Raw genomic sequence first — 23,733 nt, 5'->3', positions numbered from 1 at the left:
TTCCGTTCCATTCCATTCCATTCCATTCCATTCCGTTCCAGTGCACTCTACTCCACTCCACTCCACTCCACTCCACTCCGGTACATTCCATTCCATTCCATTCCATTCCATTCCATTCCATTTCCATTCCCATTCCATTTCCATTCCCGTTCCATTTCCATTCCCGTTTCTTTTCCATTCCCGTTCCATTTCCATTCCAGTTCCATTACCATTCCCGTTCCATTTCCATTCCCGATCCATTTCCATTCCCGTTACATTTCCATTCCCGTTCCATTTCCATTCCCGTTCCATTACCATTCCCGTTCCATTTCCGTTCTCGTTCCGTTTCCGTACCCGTTCCATTTCCGTTCTCGTTCCGTTTCCGTTCCCGTTCCATTTCCGTTCCCGTTCCATTTCCGTTCCCGTTCCATTTCCATTCCCGTTCCATTTCCGTTCCCGTTCCATTTCCGTTCCCGTTCTATTTCCATTCCCTTTCCATTTCCATTTCATTCCATTCCGTTCTGCTCGGGTACATTCCATTCCATTCCATTGCATTCCATTCCGTTCTGCTCCTGTCCATTCCATTCCATTCCATTCCGTTCCATTCCGTTCTACTCGGGTAGATTCCATTCCATTCCATTCCATTCCATTCCATTCCATTCCATTCCATTCCATTCCATTCCATTCTACTGGTGTCCATTCCATTCCATTCCATTCCATTCCATTCCATTCCATTGCATTCCATTCCATTCCATTCCGTTCCGTTCTACTCGGTTACATTCCATTCAATTCCATTCCATTCCGTTCTACTGGGGTAGATTCCATTCCATTCCATTCCATTCCATTCCTTTCCATTCCATTGCATTCCATTGCATTGCATTGCACTCAATTCCATTCCATTCCATTCCATTCCATTCCATTCCATTCCATTCCATTCCATTCCATTCCGTTCCGTTCAACTCGGTTACATTCCATTCAATTACATTCCATTCCGTTCTACTCGGTTACATTCCATTCCATTCCATTCCATTCCATTCCAATCCATTCCATTCCATTCCATTCCGTTCTACTCGGTTACATTCCATTCCATTCCATTCCATTCCATTCCAATCCATTCCATTCCATTCCATTCCGTTCTACTCGGGTACATTCCATTCCATTCCATTCCATTCCATTCCATTCCATTCCATTCCATTCCATTCCATTCCGTTCTACTTTGGTACATTCCATTCCATTCCATTCCATTCCATTCTATTCCATTACATTCCATTCCATTCCATTCCGTTCTACTCGGGTTGATTCCATTCTATTCCATTCCATTCCATTCCATTCCATTCCATTCCATTCCATTCCAATCGATTCCATTCCATTCCATTCCATTGAATTCCATTCCATTCCATTCCATTCCTTGGAATTCCATTCCATTCCATTCCATTCCATTCCATTCCATTCCATTGAATTCCATTCCATTCCATTCCATTCCATTCCATTCCATTCCATCCCATTCCATTCCATTCCATTCCATTCCATTCCGTTCTACTCGGGTTGATTCCATTCTATTCCATTCCATTCCATTCCATTCCATTCCATTCCATTCCATTCCATTCCATTCCATTCCATTCCATGGAATTCCATTCCATTCCATTCCATTCCATTCCATTGAATTCCATTCCATTCCATTCCATTCCATTCCATTGAATTCCATTCCGTTCCATTCCATTCCATTGAATTCCATTCCATTCCATTCCATTCCATTCCATTCCATTCCATTCCATTCCATTCCATTCCATTGAATTCCATTCCATTCCATTCCATTCCATTCCATTCCATTCCATCCCATTCCATTCCATTCCATTCCATTCCATTGAATTCCATTCCATTCCATTCCATTCCATTCCATTCCATTCCATTCCATTGAATTCCATTCCATTCCGTTCCATTCCATTGAATTCCACTCCATTCCATTCCATTCCATTCCATTCCATTCCATTCCATTCCATTCCATTCCATTCTACTGGTGTCCATTCCATTCCATTCCATTCCATTCCATTCCATTCCATTCCATTCTACTGGTGTCCATTCCATTCCATTCCATTCCATTCCATTCCATTCCATTCCTTTCCATTCCATTGCATTCCACTGCATTCCATTCCATTCCATTCCATTCCATTCCATTCCATTCCACTCCACTCCACTCCACTCCACTCCATTCCACTCCACTCCACTCCGGTACATTCCATTCCATTCCATTCCATTCCATTCCATTCCATTCCATTCCATTCCGTGCTTCTCGGGTACATTCCGTTCCGTTCCATTCCATTCCATTCCATTCCATTCCGTTCCAGTGCACTCTACTCCACTCCACTCCACTCCACTCCACTCCGGTACATTCCATTCCATTCCATTCCATTCCATTCCATTTCCATTCCCATTCCATTTCCATTCCCGTTCCATTTCCATTCCCGTTTCTTTTCCATTCCCGTTCCATTTCCATTCCAGTTCCATTCCCATTCCCGTTCCATTTCCATTCCCGATCCATTTCCATTCCCGTTCCATTTCCATTCCCGTTCCATTTCCATTCCCGTTCCATTACCATTCCCGTTCCATTTCCGTTCCCGTTCCGTTTCCGTTCCCGTTCCATTTCCGTTCTCGTTCCGTTTCCGTTCCCGTTCCATTTCCATTCCCGTTCCATTTCCGTTCCCGTTCCATTTCCATTCCCGTTCCATTTCCCTTCCCTTTCCATTTCCATTTCATTCCATTCCGTTCTGCTCGGGTACATTCCATTCCATTCCATTGCATTCCATTCCGTTCTGCTCCTGTCCATTCCATTCCATTCCAATCCGTTCCATTCCGTTCTACTCGGGTAGATTCCATTCCATTCCATTCCATTCCATTCCATTCCATTCCATTCCATTCCATTCCATTCCATTCCATTCCATTCTACTGGTGTCCATTCCATTCCATTCCATTCCATTCCATTCCATTGCATTCCATTCCATTCCGTTCCGTTCTACTCGGTTACATTCCATTCAATTCCATTCCATTCCGTTCTACTCGGGTAGATTCCATTCCATTCCATTCCATTCCTTTCCATTCCATTGCATTCCATTGCATTGCATTGCACTCAATTCCATTCCATTCCATTCCATTCCATTCCATTCCATTCCATTCCATTCCGTTCCGTTCAACTCGGTTACATTCCATTCAATTACATTCCATTCCGTTCTACTCGGTTACATTCCATTCCATTCCATTCCATTCCATTCCAATCCATTCCATTCCATTCCATTCCGTTCTACTCGGGTACATTCCGTTCCATTCCATTCCATTCCATTCCATTCCATTCCTTTCCGTTCTACTTTGGTACATTCCATTCCATTGCATTCCATTCCATTCCATTCCATTCCATTCCGTTCCGTTCTACTCGGTTACATTCCATTCAATTCCATTCCATTCCGTTCTACTCGGGTAGATTCCATTCCATTCCATTCCATTCCTTTCCATTCCATTGCATTCCATTGCATTGCATTGCACTCAATTCCATTCCATTCCATTCCATTCCATTCCATTCCATTCCATTCCGTTCCGTTCAACTCAGTAACATTCCATTCAATTACATTCCATTCCGTTCTACTTGGTTACATTCCATTCCATTCCATTCCATTCCATTCCAATCCATTCCATTCCATTCCATTCCGTTCTACTCGGGTACATTCCGTTCCATTCCATTCCATTCCATTCCATTCCATTCCATTCCTTTCCGTTCTACTTTGGTACATTCCATTCCATTCCATTCCATTCCATTCCATTCCATTACATTCCATTCCATTCCATTCCGTTCTACTCAGGTTGATTCCATTCCATTCCATTCCATTCCATTCCATTCCATTCCATTCCATTCCATTCGATTCCATTCCATTCCATTCCATTGAATTCCATTCCATTCCATTCCATTCCATTCCATTCCATTCCATTCCATTCCATTCCATTCCATTCCATTCCATTCCATTCCGTTCCGTTCCATTCCATTGAATTCCATTCCATTCCATTCCATTCCATTCCATTCCATCCCATTCCATTCCATTCCATTCCATTCCGTTCTACTCGGGTTGATTCCATTCTATTCCATTCCATTCCATTCGATCCCATTTGATTCCATTCGATTCCATTCAATTCCATTCGATTCCATTCCATTCCACTCCATTCCATTCCATTGAATTCCATTCCATTCCATTCCATTTCATTCCATTCCATTCCATTCCATGGAATTCCATTCCATTCCATTCCATTCCATTCCATAGAATTCCATTCCATTCCATTCCATTCCACTGAATTCCGTTCCATTCCATTCCATTCCGTTCCGTTCCGTTCCGTTCCGTTGCGTTCCGTTCCGTTCCGTTGTGTTCCGTTCCGTTCTACTCGGGTTGATTCCATTCTATTCCATTCCATTCCAATCCATTCCGTTCCATTCCATAGAATTCCATTCCATTCCATTCCATTCCATTCCATTCCATTCCATTCCATTCCATTCCATTCCATTCCATTGAATTCCATTCCATTCCATTCCATTCCATTCCATTCCATTCCATTCCATTCCATTCCATGGAATTCCGTTCCATTCCATTCCATTCCGTTCCTTTCCGTCCCGTTCCGTTCCGTTCCGTTCCGTTGCGTTCCGTTCCGTTCTACTCGGGTTGATTCCATTCTATTCCGTTCCATTCCATTCGATTCCATTCGATTCCATTCGATTCCACTCCATTCCATTCCATAGAATTCCATTCCATTCCATTCCATTCCATTGAATTCCATTCCATTCCATTCCATTCCATTGAATTCCATTCCATTCCATTCCATTCCATTGAATTCCATTCCATTCCATTCCATTCCATTCCATTCCATTCCATTCCATTCCATTCCATTCTACTGGTGTCCATTCCATTCCATTCCATTCCATTCCATTCCATTCCATTCCATTCCGTTGAATTCCATTCCATGGAATTCCATTCCATTCCATTCCATTCCATTGAATTCCATTCCATTCCATTCCATTCCATTCCATTCCATTCCATTCCATTCCATTCCATTCTACTGGTGTCCATTCCATTCCATTCTATTCCATTCCATTCCATTCCATTCCATTCCATTCCTTTCCATTCCATTGCATTCCATTGCATTCCATTCCATTCCATTCCATTCCATTCCATTCCATTCCACTCCACTCCACTCCACTCCACTCCATTGCACTCCACTCCACTCCGGTACATTCCGTTCCGTTCCATTCCATTCCATTCCATTCCATTCCGTTCCAGTGCACTCTACTCCACTCCACTCTACTCCACTCCACTCCGGTACATTCCATTCCATTCCATTCCATTCCATTCCATTCCATTTCCATTCCCATTCCATTTCCATTCCCTTTCCATTTCCATTCCCGTTTCTTTTCCATTCCCGTTCCATTTCCATTCCAGTTCCATTACCATTCCCGTTCCATTTCCATTCCCGATCCATTTCCATTCCCGTTCCTTTTCCATTCCCGTTCCATTTCCATTCCCGTTCCGTTACCATTCCCGTTCCATTTCCGTTCTCGTTCCGTTTCCGTTCCCGTTCCATTTCCCTTCCCGTTCCATTTCCGTTCCCGTTCCATTTCCATTCCCGTTCCATTTCCGTTCCCGTTCCATTTCCATTCCCGTTCTATTTCCATTCCTTTTCCATTTCCATTTCATTCCATTCCGTTCTGCTCGGGTACATTCCATTCCATTCCATTGCATTCCATTCCGTTCTGCTCCTGTCCATTCCGTTCCATTCCATTCCGTTCCATTCCGTTCTACTAGGGTAGATTCCATTCCATTCCATTCCATTCCATTCCATTCCATTCCATTCCATTCCATTCCATTCCATTCCATTCTACTGGTGTCCATTCCATTCCATTCCATTCCATTCCATTCCATTCCATTCCATTCCATTGCATTCCATTCCATTGCATTCCATTCCATTCCGTTCCGTTCTACTCGGTTACATTCCATTCAATTCCATTCCATTCCGTTCTACTCGGGTAGATTCCATTCCATTCCATTCCATTCCATTCCTTTCCATTCCATTGCATTCCATTGCATTGCATTGCACTCAATTCCATTCCATTCCATTCCATTCCATTCCATTCCATTCCATTCCATTCCATTCCGTTCCGTTCAACTCGGTTACATTCCATTCAATTACATTCCATTCCGTTCTACTCGGTTACATTCCATTCCATTCCATTCCATTCCATTCCATTCCATTCCATTCCATTGCATTCCATTCCATTCCATTCCATTCCATTCCATTCCGTTCCGTTCTACTCGGTTACATTCCATTCAATTCCATTCCATTCCGTTCTACTCGGGTAGATTCCATTCCATTCCATTCCATTCCTTTCCATTCCATTGCATTCCATTGCATTGCATTGCACTCAATTCCATTCCATTCCATTCCATTCCATTCCATTCCATTCCATTCCATTCCATTCCATTCCGTTCCGTTCAACTCGGTTACATTCCATTCAATTACATTCCATTCCGTTCTACTCGGTTACATTCCATTCCATTCCATTCCATTCCAATCCAATCCATTCCATTCCATTCCATTCCGTTCTACTCGGGTACATTCCATTCCATTCCATTCCATTCCATTCCATTCCATTCCATTCCGTTCTACTTTGGTACATTCCATTCCATTCCATTCCATTCCATTCCATTCCATTCCATTCCATTCCATTCCATTCCGTTCTACTCGGGTTGATTCCATTCTATTCCATTCCATTCCATTCCATGGAATTCCATTCCATTCCATTCCATTCCATTCGATTCCATTCCATTCCATTCCATGGAATTCCATTCCATTCCATTCCATTCCATGGAATTCCATTCCATTCCATTCCATTCCATTCCATTCCATTCCATTCCATTGAATTCCATTCCATTCCATTCCATTCCATTCCATTCCATTGAATTCCATTCCGTTCCATTCCATTCCATTGAATTCCATTCCATTCCATTCCATTCCATTCCATTCCATTCCATTCCATTCCATTCCATTGAATTCCATTCCATTCCATTCCATTCCATTCCATTCCATTCCATCCCATTCCATTCAATTCCATTCCATTCCGTTCTACTCGGGTTGATTCCATTCTATTCCATTCCATTCCATTCGATCCTATTTGATTCCATTCGATTCCATTCAATTCCATTCGATTCCATTCCATTCCACTCCATTCCATTCCATTGAATTCCATTCCATTCCATTCCATTCCATTCCATTCCATTCCATTCCATTCCATTCCATTCCATTGAATTCCATTCCATTCCATTCCATTCCATTCCATTGAATTCCATTCCATTCCATTCCATTCCATTGAATTCCATTCCATTCCATTCCATTCCATTCCATTCCATTCCATTCCATTCCATTCCATTCTACTGGTGTCCATTCCATTCCATTCCATTCCATTCCATTCCATTCCATTCCTTTCCATTCCATTGCATTCCATTGCATTCCATTCCATTCCATTCCATTCCATTCCATTCCATTCCACTCCACTCCACTCCACTCCACTCCATTCCACTCCACTCCACTCCGGTACATTCCATTCCATTCCATTCCATTCCATTCCATTCCATTTCCATTCCCATTCCATTTCCATTCCCGTTCCATTTCCATTCCCGTTTCTTTTCCATTCCCGTTCCATTTCCATTCCAGTTCCATTACCATTCCCGTTCCATTTCCATTCCCGATCCATTTCCATTCACGTTCCATTTCCATTCCAGTTCCATTACCATTCCCGTTCCATTTCCATTCCCGATCCATTTCCATTCCCGTTCCATTTCCATTCCCGTTCCATTTCCATTCCCGTTCCATTACCATTCCCGTTCCATTTCCGTTCCCGTTCCGTTTCCGTTCCCGTTCCCTTTCCGTTCTCGTTCCGTTTCCGTTCCCGTTCCATTTCCATTCCCGTTCCATTACCGTTCCCGTTCCATTTCCATTCCCGTTCCATTTCCATTCCCTTTCCATTTCCATTTCATTCCATTCCGTTCTGCTCGGGTACATTCCATTCCATTCCATTGCATTCCATTCCGTTCTGCTCCTGTCCATTCCATTCCATTCCAATCCGTTCCATTCCGTTCTACTCGGGTAGATTCCATTCCATTCCATTCCATTCCATTCTACTGGTGTCCATTCCATTCCATTCCATTCCATTCCATTCCATTCCATTCCATTCCATTCCATTGCATTCCATTCCATTCCATTCCATTCCGTTCCGTTCTACTCGGTTACATTCCATTCAATTCCATTCCATTCCGTTCTACTCGGGTAGATTCCATTCCATTCCATTCCATTCCTTTCCATTCCATTGCATTCCATTGCATTGCATTGCACTCAATTCCATTCCATTCCATTCCATTCCATTCCATTCCATTCCATTCCATTCCGTTCCGTTCAACTCGGTTACATTCCATTCAATTACATTCCATTCCGTTCTACTCGGTTACATTCCATTCCATTCCATTCCATTCCATTCCAATCCATTCCATTCCATTCCATTCCGTTCTACTCGGGTACATTCCATTCCATTCCATTCCATTCCATTCCATTCCATTCCATTCCGTTCTACTTTGGTACATTCCATTCCATTCGATTCCATTCCATTCCATTCCATTCCATTCCATTCCATTCCATTCCGTTCTACTCAGGTTGATTCCATTCTATTCCTTTCCATTCCATTCCATTCCATTCCATTCCATTCCATTCGATTCCATTCCATGGAATTCCATTCCATTCCATTCCATTCCATTCCATTCCATTCCATTGAATTCCATTCCATTCCATTCCATTCCATTCCATTGAATTCCATTCCGTTCCATTCCATTCCATTGAATTCCATTCCATTCCATTCCATTCCATTCCATTCCATTCCATTCCATTCCATTCCATTGAATTCCATTCCATTCCATTCCATTCCATTCCATTCCATCCCATTCCATTCCATTCGATTCCATTCCGTTCTACTCGGGTTGATTCCATTCTATTCCATTCCATTCCATTCGATCCCATTTGATTCCATTCGATTCCATTCAATTCCATTCGATTCCATTCCATTCCACTCCATTCCATTCCATTGAATTCCATTCCATTCCATTCCATTCCATTCCATTCCATTCCATGGAATTCCATTCCATTCCATTCCATTCCATTCCATGGAATTCCATTCCATTCCATTCCATTCCATTCCATAGAATTCCATTCCATTCCATTCCATTCCACTGAATTCCGTTCCATTCCATTCCATTCCGTTCCGTTCCGTTCCGTTCCGTTCCGTTGCGTTCCGTTCCATTCAGTTGTGTTCCGTTCCGTTCTACTCGGGTTGATTCCATTCTATTCCATTCCATTCCAATCCATTCCGTTCCATTCCATTGAATTCCATTCCATTCCATTCCATTCCATTCCATTCCATTGAATTCCATTGCATTCCATTCCATTCCATAACATTCCATTCCATTGAATTCCATTCCATTCCATTCCATTCCATGGAATTCCGTTCCATTCCATTCCATTCCGTTCCTTTCCGTCCCGTTCCGTTCCGTTCCGTTCCGTTGCGTTCCGTTCCGTTCTACTCGGGTTGATTCCATTCTATTCCATTCCATTCCATTCCATTCGATTCCATTCGATTCCATTCGATTCCACTCCATTCCATTCCATAGAATTCCATTCCATTCCATTCCATTCCATTGAATTCCATTCCATTCCATTCCATTCCATTCCATTCCATTCCATTCCATTCCATTCCATTGAATTCCATTCCATTCCATTCCATTCCATTCCATTGAATTCCATTCCATTCCATTCCATTCCATGGAATTCCATTCCATTCCATTCCATTCCATTCCATTCCATCCCATTCCATTCCATTCCATTCCATTCCGTTCTACTCGGGTTGATTCCATTCTATTCCATTCCATTCCATTCGATCCCATTTGATTCCATTCGATTCCATTCAATTCCATTCGATTCCATTCCATTCCACTCCATTCCATTCCATTGAATTCCATTCCATTCCATTCCATTCCATTCCATTCCATGGAATTCCATTCCATTCCATGGAATTCCATTCCATTCCATTCCATTCCATTCCATAGAATTCCATTCCATTCCATTCCATTCCACTGAATTCCGTTCCATTCCATTCCATTCCGTTCCGTTCCGTTCCGTTCCGTTCCGTTGCGTTCCGTTCCATTCCGTTGTGTTCCGTTCCGTTCTACTCGGGTTGATTCCATTCTATTCCATTCCATTCCAATCCATTCCGTTCCATTCCATTGAATTCCATTCCATTCCATTCCATTCCATTCCATTCCATTCCATTCAATTCCATTGAATTCCATTGCATTCCATTCCATTCCATTCCATTCCATTCCATTGAATTCCATTCCATTCCATTCCATTCCATGGAATTCCGTTCCATTCCATTCCATTCCGTTCCTTTCCGTCCCGTTCCGTTCCGTTCCGTTCCGTTGCGTTCCGTTCCGTTCTACTCGGGTTGATTCCATTCTATTCCATTCCATTCCATTCGATTCCATTCGATTCCATTCGATTCCACTCCATTCCATTCCATAGAATTCCATTCCATTCCATTCCATTCCATTGAATTCCATTCCATTCCATTCCATTCCATAGAATTCCATTCCATTCCATTCCATTCCATTGAATTCCATTCCATTCCATTCCATTCCATTCCATTCCATTCCATTCCCTTCTATTCCATTCTACTGGTGTCCATTCCATTCCATTCCATTCCATTCCATTCCATTCCATTCCATTCCATTCCTTTCCATTCCATTGCATTCCATTGCATTCCATTCCATTCCATTCCATTCCATTCCATTCCATTCCACTCCACTCCACTCCACTCCACTCCATTCCACTCCACTCCACTCCGGTACATTCCATTCCATTCCATTCCATTCCATTCCATTCCATTCCGTGCTTCTCGGGTACATTCCGTTCCGTTCCATTCCATTCCATTCCATTCCATTCCGTTCCAGTGCACTCTACTCCACTCCACTCCACTCCACTCCACTCCGGTACATTCCATTCCATTCCATTCCATTCCATTCCATTTCCATTCCCATTCCATTTCCATTCCCGTTCCATTTCCATTCCCGTTTCTTTTCCATTCCCGATCCATTTCCATTCCAGTTCCATTACCATTCCCGTTCCATTTCCATTCCCGATCCATTTCCATTCCCGTTCCTTTTCCATTCCCGTTCCATTTCCATTCCCGTTCCGTTACCATTCCCGTTCCATTTCCGTTCCCGTTCCGTTTCCGTTCCCGTTCCATTTCCGTTCTCGTTCCGTTTCCGTTCCCGTTCCATTTCCATTCCCGTTCCATTTCCGTTCCCGTTCCATTTCCATTCCCGTTCCATTTCCGTTCCCGTTCCATTTCCATTCCCGTTCTATTTCCATTCCCTTTCCATTTCCTTTTCATTCCATTCCGTTCTGCTCGGGTACATTCCATTCCATTCCATTGCATTCCATTCCGTTCTTCTCCTGTCCATTCCATTCCATTCCATTCCGTTCCATTCCGTTCTACTCGGGTAGATTCCATTCCATTCCATTCCATTCCATTCCATTCCATTCCATTCCATTCCATTCCATTCTACTGGTGTCCATTCCATTCCATTCCATTCCATTCCATTCCATTCCATTCCATTCCATTCCATTGCATTCCATTCCATTCCATTCCATTCCATTCCGTTCCGTTCTACTCGGTTACATTCCATTCAATTCCATTCCATTCCGTTCTACTCGGGTAGATTCCATTCCATTCCATTCCATTCCATTCCTTTCCATTCCATTGCATTCCATTGCATTGCATTGCACTCAATTCCATTCCATTCCATTCCATTCCATTCCATTCCATTCCATTCCATTCCGTTCCGTTCAACTCGGTTACATTCCATTCAATTACATTCCATTCCGTTCTACTCGGTTACATTCCATTCCATTCCATTCCATTCCATTCCAATCCATTCCATTCCATTCCATTCCGTTCTACTCGGGTACATTCCATTCCATTCCATTCCATTCCATTCCATTCCATTCCATTCCGTTCTACTTTGGTACATTCCATTCCATTCCATTCCATTCCATTCTATTCCATTACATTCCATTCCATTCCATTCCGTTCTACTCGGGTTGATTCCATTCTATTCCATTCCATTCCATTCCATTCCATTCCATTCCATTCCATTCCATTCCAATCGATTCCATTCCATTCCATTCCATTGAATTCCATTCCATTCCATTCCATTCCTTGGAATTCCATTCCATTCCATTCCATTCCATTCCATTCCATTCCATTCCATTCCATTGAATTCCATTCCATTCCATTCCATTCCATTCCATTGAATTCCATTCCGTTCCATTCCATTCCATTGAATTCCATTCCATTCCATTCCATTCCATTCCATTCCATTCCATTCCATTCCATTGAATTCCATTCCATTCCATTCCATTCCATTCAATTCCATCCCATTGAATTCCATTCCATTCCATTCCATTCCATTCCATTCCATCCCATTCCATTCCATTCCATTCCATTCCATTCCGTTCTACTCGGGTTGATTCCATTCTATTCCATTCCATTCCATTCGATCCCATTTGATTCCATTCGATTCCATTCAATTCCATTCGATTCCATTCCATTCCACTCCATTCCATTCCATTGAATTCCATTCCATTCCATTCCATTCCATTCCATTCCATTCCATTCCATTCCATTCCATTCCATTCCATTCCATTCCATTCCATTGAATTCCATTCCATTCCATTCCATTCAATTGAATTCCGTTCCATTCCATTCCATTCCGTTCCGTTCCGTCCCGTTCCGTTCCGTTCCGTTGCGTTCCGTTCCGTTCTACTCGGGTTGATTAAATTCTATTCCATTCCATTCTATTCGATTCCATTCGATTCCAATCGATTCCATTCGATTCCATTCGATTCCATTGAATTCCATTCCATTCCATTCCATTCCATTCCATTCCATTCCATTCCATTCCATTCCATTGAATTCCATTCCATTCCATTGAATTCCATTGCATTCCATTCCATTCCATTGAATTCCGTTCCATTCCATTCCATTCCATTCCATTCCATTCCATTGAATTCCATTCCATTCCATTCCATTCCATTCCATTCCATTCCGTTCCAGTGCGCTCTACTCCACTCCACTCCACTCCACTCCACTCCGGTACATTCCATTCCATTCCATTCCATTCCATTCCATTCCATTCCATTTCCATTCCCATTCCATTTCCATTCCCGTTCCATTTCCATTCCCGTTTCTTTTCCATTCCCGATCCATTTCCATTCCAGTTCCATTACCATTCCCGTTCCATTTCCATTCCCGATCCATTTCCATTCCCGTTCCTTTTCCATTCCCGTTCCATTTCCATTCCCGTTCCGTTACCATTCCCGTTCCATTTCCGTTCCCGTTCCGTTTCCGTTCCCGTTCCATTTCCGTTCTCGTTCCGTTTCCGTTCCCGTTCCATTTCCATTCCCGTTCCATTTCCGTTCCCGTTCCATTACCATTCCCGTTCCATTTCCATTCCCGATCCATTTCCATTCCCGTTCCATTTCCATTCCCGTTCCATTTCCATTCCCGTTCCATTACCATTCCCGTTCCATTTCCGTTCCCGTTCCGTTTCCGTTCCCGTTCCATTTCCGTTCTCGTTCCGTTTCCGTTCCCGTTCCATTTCCATTCCCGTTCCATTTCCGTTCCCGTTCCATTTCCATTCCCGTTCCATTTCCATTCCCTTTCCATTTCCATTTCATTCCATTCCGTTCTGCTCGGGTACATTCCATTCCATTCCATTGCATTCCATTCCGTTCTGCTCCTGTCCATTCCATTCCATTCCAATCCGTTCCATTCCGTTCTACTCGGGTAGATTCCATTGCATTCCATTCCATTCCATTCCATTCCATTCCATTCCATTCCATTCCATTCCATTCCATTCCATTGCATTCCATTCCATTCCATTCCATTCCGTTCCGTTCTACTCGGTTACATTCCATTCAATTCCATTCCATTCCGTTCTACTCGGGTAGATTCCATTCCATTCCATTCCATTCCTTTCCATTACATTGCATTCCATTGCATTGCATTGCACTCAATTCCATTCCATTCCATTCCATTCCATTCCATTCCATTCCATTCCATTCCATTCCGTTCCGTTCAACTCGGTTACATTCCATTCAATTACATTCCATTCCGTTCTACTCGGTTACATTCCATTCCATTCCATTCCATTCCATTCCATTCCAATCAATTCCATTCCATTCCATTCCGTTCTACTCGGGTACATTCCATTCCATTCCATTCCATTCCATTCCATTCCATTCCATTCCATTCCATTCCATTCCATTCCATTCCATTCCGTTCTACTTTGGTAAATTCCATTCCATTCCATTCCATTCCATTCCATTCCATTACATTCCATTCCATTCCATTCCGTTCTATTCAGGTTGATTCCATTCTATTCCATTCCATTCCATTCCATTCCATTCCATTCCATTCCATTCGATTCCATTCCATTCCATTCCATTGAATTCCATTCCATTCCATTCCATTCCATTCCATTCCATTCCATTCCATTCCATTCCATGGAATTCCATTCCATTCCATTCCATTCCATTCCATTCCATTCCATTCCATTGAATTCCATTCCATTCCATTCCATTCCATTCCATTGAATTCCATTCCGTTCCATTCCATTCCATTGAATTCCATTCCATTCCATTCCATTCCATTGCATTCCATTCCATTGAATTCCATTCCATTCCATTCCATTCCATTCCATTCCATCCCATTCCATTCCATTCCATTCCATTCCGTTCTACTCGGGTTGATTCCATTCTATTCCATTCCATTCCATTCGATCCCATTTGATTCCATTCGATTCCATTCAATTCCATTCGATTCCATTCCATTCCACTCCATTCCATTCCATTGAATTCCATTCCATTCCATTCCATTCCATTCCATTCCATTCCATTCCATGGAATTCCATTCCATTCCATTCCATTCCATGGAATTCCATTCCATTCCATTCCATTCCATGGAATTCCATTCCATTCCATTCCATTCCATTCCATAGAATTCCATTCCATTCCATTCCATTCCACTGAATTCCGTTCCATTCCATTCCATTCCGTTCCGTTCCGTTCCGTTCCGTTCCGTTGCGTTCCGTTCCGTTCCGTTGTGTTCCGTTCCGTTCTACTCGGGTTGATTCCATTCTATTCCATTCCATTCCAATCCATTCCGTTCCATTCCATTGAATTCCATTCCATTCCATTCCATTCCATTCCATTCCATTCCATTGAATTCCATTCCATTCCATTCCATTCCATTCCATGGAATTCCATTCCATTCCATTCCATTCCATGGAATTCCATTCCATTCCATTCCATTCCATTCCATTCCATTCCATTCCATGGAATTCCATTCCATTCCATTCCATTCCATGGAATTCCGTTCCATTCCATTCCATTCCGTTCCTTTCCGTCCCGTTCCGTTCCGTTCCGTTCCGTTGCGTTCCGTTCCGTTCTACTCGGGTTGATTCCATTCTATTCCATTCCATTCCATTCGATTCCATTCGATTCCATTCGATTCCACTCCATTCCATTCCATAGAATTCCATTCCATTCCATTCCATTCCATTGAATTCCATTCCATTCCATTCCATTCCATTCCATTCTACTGGTGTCCATTCCATTCCATTCCATTCCATTCCATTCCATTCCATTCCATTCCTTTCCATTCCATTGCATTCCATTGCATTCCATTCCATTCCATTCCATTCCATTCCATTCCACTCCACTCCACTCCACTCCACTCCATTCCACTCCACTCCACTCCGGTACATTCCATTCCATTCCATTCCATTCCATTCCATTCCATTTCCATTCCCATTCCATTTCCATTCCCGTTCCATTTCCATTCCCGTTTCTTTTCCATTCCCGTTCCATTTCCATTCCAGTTCCATTACCATTCCCGTTCCATTTCCATTCCCGATCCATTTCCATTCCCGTTCCATTTCCATTCCAGTTCCATTACCATTCCCGTTCCATTTCCATTCCCGATCCATTTCCATTCCCGTTCCATTTCCATTCCCGTTCCATTTCCATTCCCGTTCCATTACCATTCCCGTTCCATTTCCGTTCCCGTTCCGTTTCCGTTCCCGTTCCATTTCCATTCCCGTTCCATTTCCGTTCCCGTTCCATTTCCATTCCCGTTCCATTTCCATTCCCTTTCCATTTCCATTTCATTCCATTCCGTTCTGCTCGGGTACATTCCATTCCATTCCATTGCATTCCATTCCGTTCTGCTCCTGTCCATTCCATTCCATTCCAATCCGTTCCATTCCGTTCTACTCGGGTAGATTCCATTGCATTCCATTCCATTCCATTCCATTCCATTTCATTCCATTCCATTCCATTCCATTCCATTGCATTCCATTCCATTCCATTCCATTCCGTTCCGTTCTACTCGGTTACATTCCATTCAATTCCATTCCATTCCGTTCTACTCGGGTAGATTCCATTCCATTCCATTCCATTCCTTTCCATTACATTGCATTCCATTGCATTGCATTGCACTCAATTCCATTCCATTCCATTCCATTCCATTCCATTCCATTCCATTCCATTCCATTCCGTTCCGTTCAACTCGGTTACATTCCATTCAATTACATTCCATTCCGTTCTACTCGGTTACATTCCATTCCATTCCATTCCATTCCATTCCATTCCAATCAATTCCATTCCATTCCATTCCGTTCTACTCGGGTACATTCCATTCCATTCCATTCCATTCCATTCCATTCCATTCCATTCCATTCCATTCCATTCCATTCCATTCCATTCCATTCCATTCCGTTCTACTTTGGTACATTCCATTCCATTCCATTCCATTCCATTCCATTCCATTACATTCCATTCCATTCCATTCCGTTCTATTCAGGTTGATTCCATTCTATTCCATTCCATTCCATTCCATTCCATTCCATTCCATTCCATTCGATTCCATTCCATTCCATTCCATTGAATTCCATTCCATTCCATTCCATTCCATTACATTCCATTCCATTCCATTCCATTCCATTCCATGGAATTCCATTCCATTCCATTCCATTCCATTCCATTCCATTCCATTCCATTGAATTCCATTCCATTCCATTCCATTCCATTCCATTGAATTCCATTCCGTTCCATTCCATTCCATTGAATTCCATTCCATTCCATTCCATTCCATTGCATTCCATTCCATTGAATTCCATTCCATTCCATTCCATTCCATTCCATTCCATCCCATTCCATTCCATTCCATTCCATTCCGTTCTACTCGGGTTGATTCCATTCTATTCCATTCCATTCCATTCGATCCCATTTGATTCCATTCGATTCCATTCAATTCCATTCGATTCCATTCTATTCCACTCCATTCCATTCCATTGAATTCCATTCCATTCCATTCCATTCCATTCCATTCCATTCCATGGAATTCCATTCCATTCCATTCCATTCCATGGAATTCCATTCCATTCCATTCCATTCCATGGAATTCCATTCCATTCCATTCCATTCCATTCCATAGAATTCCATTCCATTCCATTCCATTCCACTGAATTCCGTTCCATTCCATTCCATTCCGTTCCGTTCCGTTCCGTTCCGTTGCGTTCCGTTCCGTTCCGTTGTGTTCCGTTCCGTTCTACTCGGGTTGATTCCATTCTATTCCATTCCATTCCAATCCATTCCGTTCCATTCCATTGAATTCCATTCCATTCCATTCCATTCCATTCCATTCCATTCCATTCCATTCCATTGAATTCCATTCCATTCCATTCCATTCCATTCCATGGAATTCCATTCCATTCCATTCCATTCCATTCCATTCCATTCCATTCCATGGAATTCCATTCCATTCCATTCCATTCCATGGAATTCCGTTCCATTCCATTCCATTCCGTTCCTTTCCGTCCCGTTCCGTTCCGTTCCGTTCCGTTGCGTTCCGTTCCGTTCTACTCGGGTTGATTCCATTCTATTCCATTCCATTCCATTCGATTCCATTCGATTCCATTCGATTCCACTCCATTCCATTCCATAGAATTCCATTCCATTCCATTCCATTCCATTGAATTCCATTCCATTCCATTCCATTCCATAGAATTCCATTCCATTCCATTCCATTCCATAGAATTCCATTCCATTCCATTCCATTCCATTCCATTCCATTCCATTCCATTCCATTCTACTGGTGTCCATTCCATTCCATTCCACTCCATTCCATTCCATTCCATTCCATTCCATTCCTTTCTATTCCATTGCATTCCATTGCATTCCATTCCATTCCATTCCATTCCATTCCATTCCATTCCACTCCACTCCACTCCACTCCACTCCATTCCACTCCACTCCACTCCGGTACATTCCATTCCATTCCATTCCATTCCATTCCATTCCATTCCATTCCGTGCTTCTCGGGTACATTCCGTTCCGTTCCATTCCATTCCATTCCATTCCATTCCGTTCCAGTGCACTCTACTCCACTCCACTCCACTCCACTCCACTCCGGTACATTCCATTCCATTCCATTCCATTCCATTCCATTCCATTTCCATTCCCATTCCATTTCCATTCCCGTTCCATTTCCATTCCCGTTTCTTTTCCATTCCCGTTCCATTTCCATTCCAGTTCCATTACCATTCCCGTTCCATTTCCATTCCCGATCCATTTCCATTCCCGTTCCATTTCCATTCCCGTTCCATTTCCATTCCCGTTCCATTACCATTCCCGTTCCATTTCCGTTCCCGTTCCGTTTCCGTTCCCGTTCCATTTCCGTTCTCGTTCCGTTTCCGTTCCCGTTCCATTTCCATTCCCGTTCCATTTCCGTTCCCGTTCCATTTCCATTCCCGTTCCATTTCCATTCCCTTTCCATTTCCATTTCATTCCATTCCGTTCTGCTCGGGTACATTCCATTCCATTCCATTGCATTCCATTCCGTTCTGCTCCTGTCCATTCCATTCCATTCCAATCCGTTCCATTCCGTTCTACTCGGGTAGATTCCATTCCATTCCATTCCATTCCATTCCATTCCATTCCATGGAATTCCATTCCATTCCATTCCATTCCATTCTACTGGTGTCCATTCCATTCCATTCCATTCCATTCCATTCCATTGCATTCCATTCCATTCCGTTCCGTTCTACTCGGTTACATTCCATTCAATTCCATTCCATTCCGTTCTACTCGGGTAGATTCCATTCCATTCCATTCCATTCCTTTCCATTCCATTGCATTCCATTGCATTGCATTGCACTCAATTCCATTCCATTCCATTCCATTCCATTCCATTCCATTCCATTCCGTTCCGTTCAACTCGGTTACATTCCATTCAATTACATTCCATTCCGTTCTACTCGGTTACATTCCATTCCATTCCATTCCATTCCATTCCAATCCATTCCATTCCATTCCATTCCGTTCTACTCGGGTACATTCCGTTCCATTCCATTCCATTCCATTCCATTCCATTCCTTTCCGTTCTACTTTGGTACATTCCATTCCATTGCATTCCATTCCATTCCATTCCATTCCATTCCATGGAATTCCATTCCATTCCATTCCATTCCATGGAATTCCATTCCATTCCATTCCATTCCATGGAATTCCATTCCATTCCATTCCATTCCATTCCATTCCATTCCATTCCATTCCATTCCATTCCATTGAATTCCATTCCATTCCATTCCATTCCATTCCATTCCATTCCATTCCATGGAATTCCATTCCATTCCATTCCATTCCATTCCATTCCATCCCATTCCATTCCATTCCATTCCATTCCGTTCTACTCGGGTTGATTCCATTCTATTCCATTCCATTCCATTCGATCCCAATTGATTCCATTCGATTCCATTCAATTCCATTCGATTCCATTCCATTCCACTCCATTCCATTCCATTGAATTCCATTCCATTCCATTCCATTCCATTCCATTCCATTCCATGGAATTCCATTCCATTCCATTCCATTCCATTCCATAGAATTCCATTCCATTCCATTCCATTCCACTGAATTCCGTTCCATTCCATTCCATTCCGTTCCGTTCCGTTCCGTTCCGTTCCGTTGCGTTCCGTTCCGTTCCGTTGTGTTCCGTTCCGTTCTACTCGGGTTGATTCCATTCTATTCCATTCCATTCCAATCCATTCCGTTCCATTCCATTGAATTCCATTCCATTCCATTCCATTCCATTCCATTCCATTCCATTCCATTCCATGGAATTCCGTTCCATTCCATTCCATTCCGTTCCGTTCCGTCCCGTTCCGTTCCGTTCCGTTCCGTTGCGTTCCGTTCCGTTCTACTCGGGTTGATTCCATTCTATTCCATTCCATTCCATTCGATTCCATTCGATTCCATTCGATTCCACTCCATTCCATTCCATAGAATTCCATTCCATTCCATTCCATTCCATTCCATTCCATTCCTTTCCATTGAATTCCATTCCATTCCATTCCATTCCATTGAATTCCATTCCATTCCATTCCATTCCATTCCATTCCATTCCATTCCATTCCATTCCATTCCATTCTACTGTTGTCCATTCCATTCCATTCCATTCCATTCCATTCCATTCCATTCCATTCCATTCCTTTCCATTCCTTTGCATTCCATTGCATTCCATTCCATTCCATTCCATTCCATTCCATTCCATTCCACTCCACTCCACTCCACTCCACTCCATTCCACTCCACTCCACTCCGGTACATTCCATTCCATTCCATTCCATTCCATTCCATTCCATTCCATTCCGTGCTTCTCGGGTACATTCCGTTCCGTTCCATTCCATTCCATTCCATTCCATTCCGTTCCAGTGCACTCTACTCCACTCCACTCCACTCCACTACACTCCGGTACATTCCATTCCATTCCATTCCATTCCATTCCATTCCATTTCCATTCCCATTCCATTTCCATTCCCGTTCCATTTCCATTCCCGTTTCTTTTCCATTCCCGTTCCAATGCCATTCCAGTTCCATTACCATTCCCGTTCCATTTCCATTCCCGATCCATTTCCATTCCCGTTCCTTTTCCATTCCCGTTCCATTTCCATTCCCGTTCCGTTACCATTCCCGTTCCATTTCCGTTCCCGTTCCGTTTCCGTTCCCGTTCCATTTCCGTTCTCGTTCCGTTTCCGTTCCCGTTCCATTTCCATTCCCGTTCCATTTCCGTTCCCGTTCCATTTCCATTCCCGTTCCATTTCCATTCCCTTTCCATTTCCATTTCATTCCATTCCGTTCTGCTCGGGTACATTCCATTCCATTCCATTGCATTCCATTCCGTTCTGCTCCTGTCCATTCCATTCCATTCCATTCCGTTCCATTCCGTTCTACTCGGGTAGATTCCATTCCATTCCATTCCATTCCATTCCATTCCATTCCATTCCATTCCATTCTACTGGTGTCCATTCCATTCCATTCTATTCCATTCCATTCCATTCCATTCCATTCCTTTCCATTCCATTGCATTCCATTGCCTTCCATTCCATTCCATTCCATTCCATTCCATTCCATTCCATTCCATTCCACTCCACTCCAATCCACTCCACTCCATTCCACTCCACTCCACTCCGGTACATTCCATTCCATTCCATTCCATTCCATTCCATTCCATTCCGTGCTTCTCGGGTACATTCCGTTCCGTTCCATTCCATTCCATTCCATTCCATTCCGTTCCAGTGCACTCTACTCCACTCCACTCCACTCCACTCCACTCCGGTACATTCCATTCCATTCCATTCCATTCCATTTCCATTCCCATTCCATTTCCATTCCCGTTCCATTTCCATTCCCGTTTCTTTTCCATTCCCGTTCCATTTCCATTCCAGTTCCATTACCATTCCCGTTCCATTTCCATTCCCGATCCATTTCCATTCCCGTTCCTTTTCCATTCCCGTTCCATTTCCATTCCCGTTCCATTTCCATTCCCGTTCCATTACCATTCCCGTTCCATTTCCGTTCCCGTTCCGTTTCCGTTCCCGTTCCATTTCCGTTCTCGTTCCGTTTCCGTTCCCGTTCCATTTCCCTTCCCGTTCCATTTCCCTTCCCGTTCCATTTCCGTTCCCGTTCCGTTTCCGTTCCCGTTCCATTTCCGTTCTCGTTCCGTTTCCGTTCCCGTTCCATTTCCATTCCCGTTCCATTTCCGTTCCCGTTCCATTTCCATTCCCGTTCCATTTCCATTCCCTTTCCATTTCCATTTCATTCCATTCCGTTCTGCTCGTGTACATTCCATTCCATTCCATTGCATTCCATTCCGTTCTGCTCCTGTCCATTCCATTCCATTCCAATCCGTTCCATTCCGTTCTACTCGGGTAGATTCCATTCCATTCCATTCCATTCCATTCCATTCCATTCCATTCCATTCCATTCCATTCTACTGGTGTCCATTCCATTCCATTCCATTCCATTCCATTCCATTCCATTCCATTCCATTGCATTCCATTCCATTCCATTCCATTCCGTTCCGTTCTACTCGGTTACATTCCATTCAATTCCATTCCATTCCGTTCTACTCGGGTAGATTCCATTCCATTCCATTCCATTCCTTTCCATTCCATTGCATTCCATTGCATTGCATTGCACTCAATTCCATTCCATTCCATTCCATTCCATTCCATTCCATTCCATTCCATTCCATTCCATTCCGTTCCGTTCAACTCGGTTACATTCCATTCAATTACATTCCATTCCGTTCTACTCGGTTACATTCCATTCCATTCCATTCCATTCCATTCCATTCCATTCCATTCCATTCCATTCCATTCCATTCCGTTCCGTTCTACTCGGTTACATTCCATTCAATTCCATTCCTTTCCGTTCTACTCGGGTAGATTCCATTCCATTCCATTCCATTCCTTTCCATTCCATTGCATTCCATTGCATTGCATTGCACTCAATTCCATTCCATTCCATTCCATTCCATTCCATTCCATTCCATTCCATTCCGTTCCGTTCAACTCGGTTCCATTCCATTCAATTACATTCCATTCCGTTCTACTCGGTTACATTCCATTCCATTCCATTCCATTCCATTCCAATCCATTCCATTCCATTCCATTCCGTTCTACTCGGGTACATTCCATTCCATTCCATTCCATTCCATTCCATTCCATTCCATTCCATTCCGTTCTACTTTGGTACATTCCATTCCATTCCATTCCATTCCATTCCATTCCATTCCATTCCATTCCATTCCATTCCGTTCTACTCGGATTGATTCCATTCTATTCCATTCCATTCCATTCCATTCCATTCCATTCCATTCCATGGAATTCCATTCCATTCCATTCCATTCCATGGAATTCCATTCCATTCCATTCCATGGAATTCCATTCCATTCCATTGAATTCCATTCCATTCCATTCCATTCCATTCCATTGAATTCCATTCCGTTCCATTCCATTCCATTGAATTCCATTCCGTTCCATTCCATTCCATGGAATTCCATTCCATTCCATTCCATTCCATTCCATTCCATTCCTTTCCATTCCATTCCATTCCATCCCATTCCATTCCATTCCATTCCATTCCGTTCTACTCGGGTTGATTCCATTCTATTCCATTCCATTCCATTCAATCCCATTTGATTCCATTCGATTCCATTCAA

This window comes from Gorilla gorilla, chromosome 14 (assembly GCF_029281585.2).
Source record: "Gorilla gorilla gorilla isolate KB3781 chromosome 14, NHGRI_mGorGor1-v2.1_pri, whole genome shotgun sequence".
Lineage (NCBI taxonomy): Eukaryota > Metazoa > Chordata > Mammalia > Primates > Hominidae > Gorilla > Gorilla gorilla.
Note: the sequence above shows the minus strand (reverse complement) of the source record.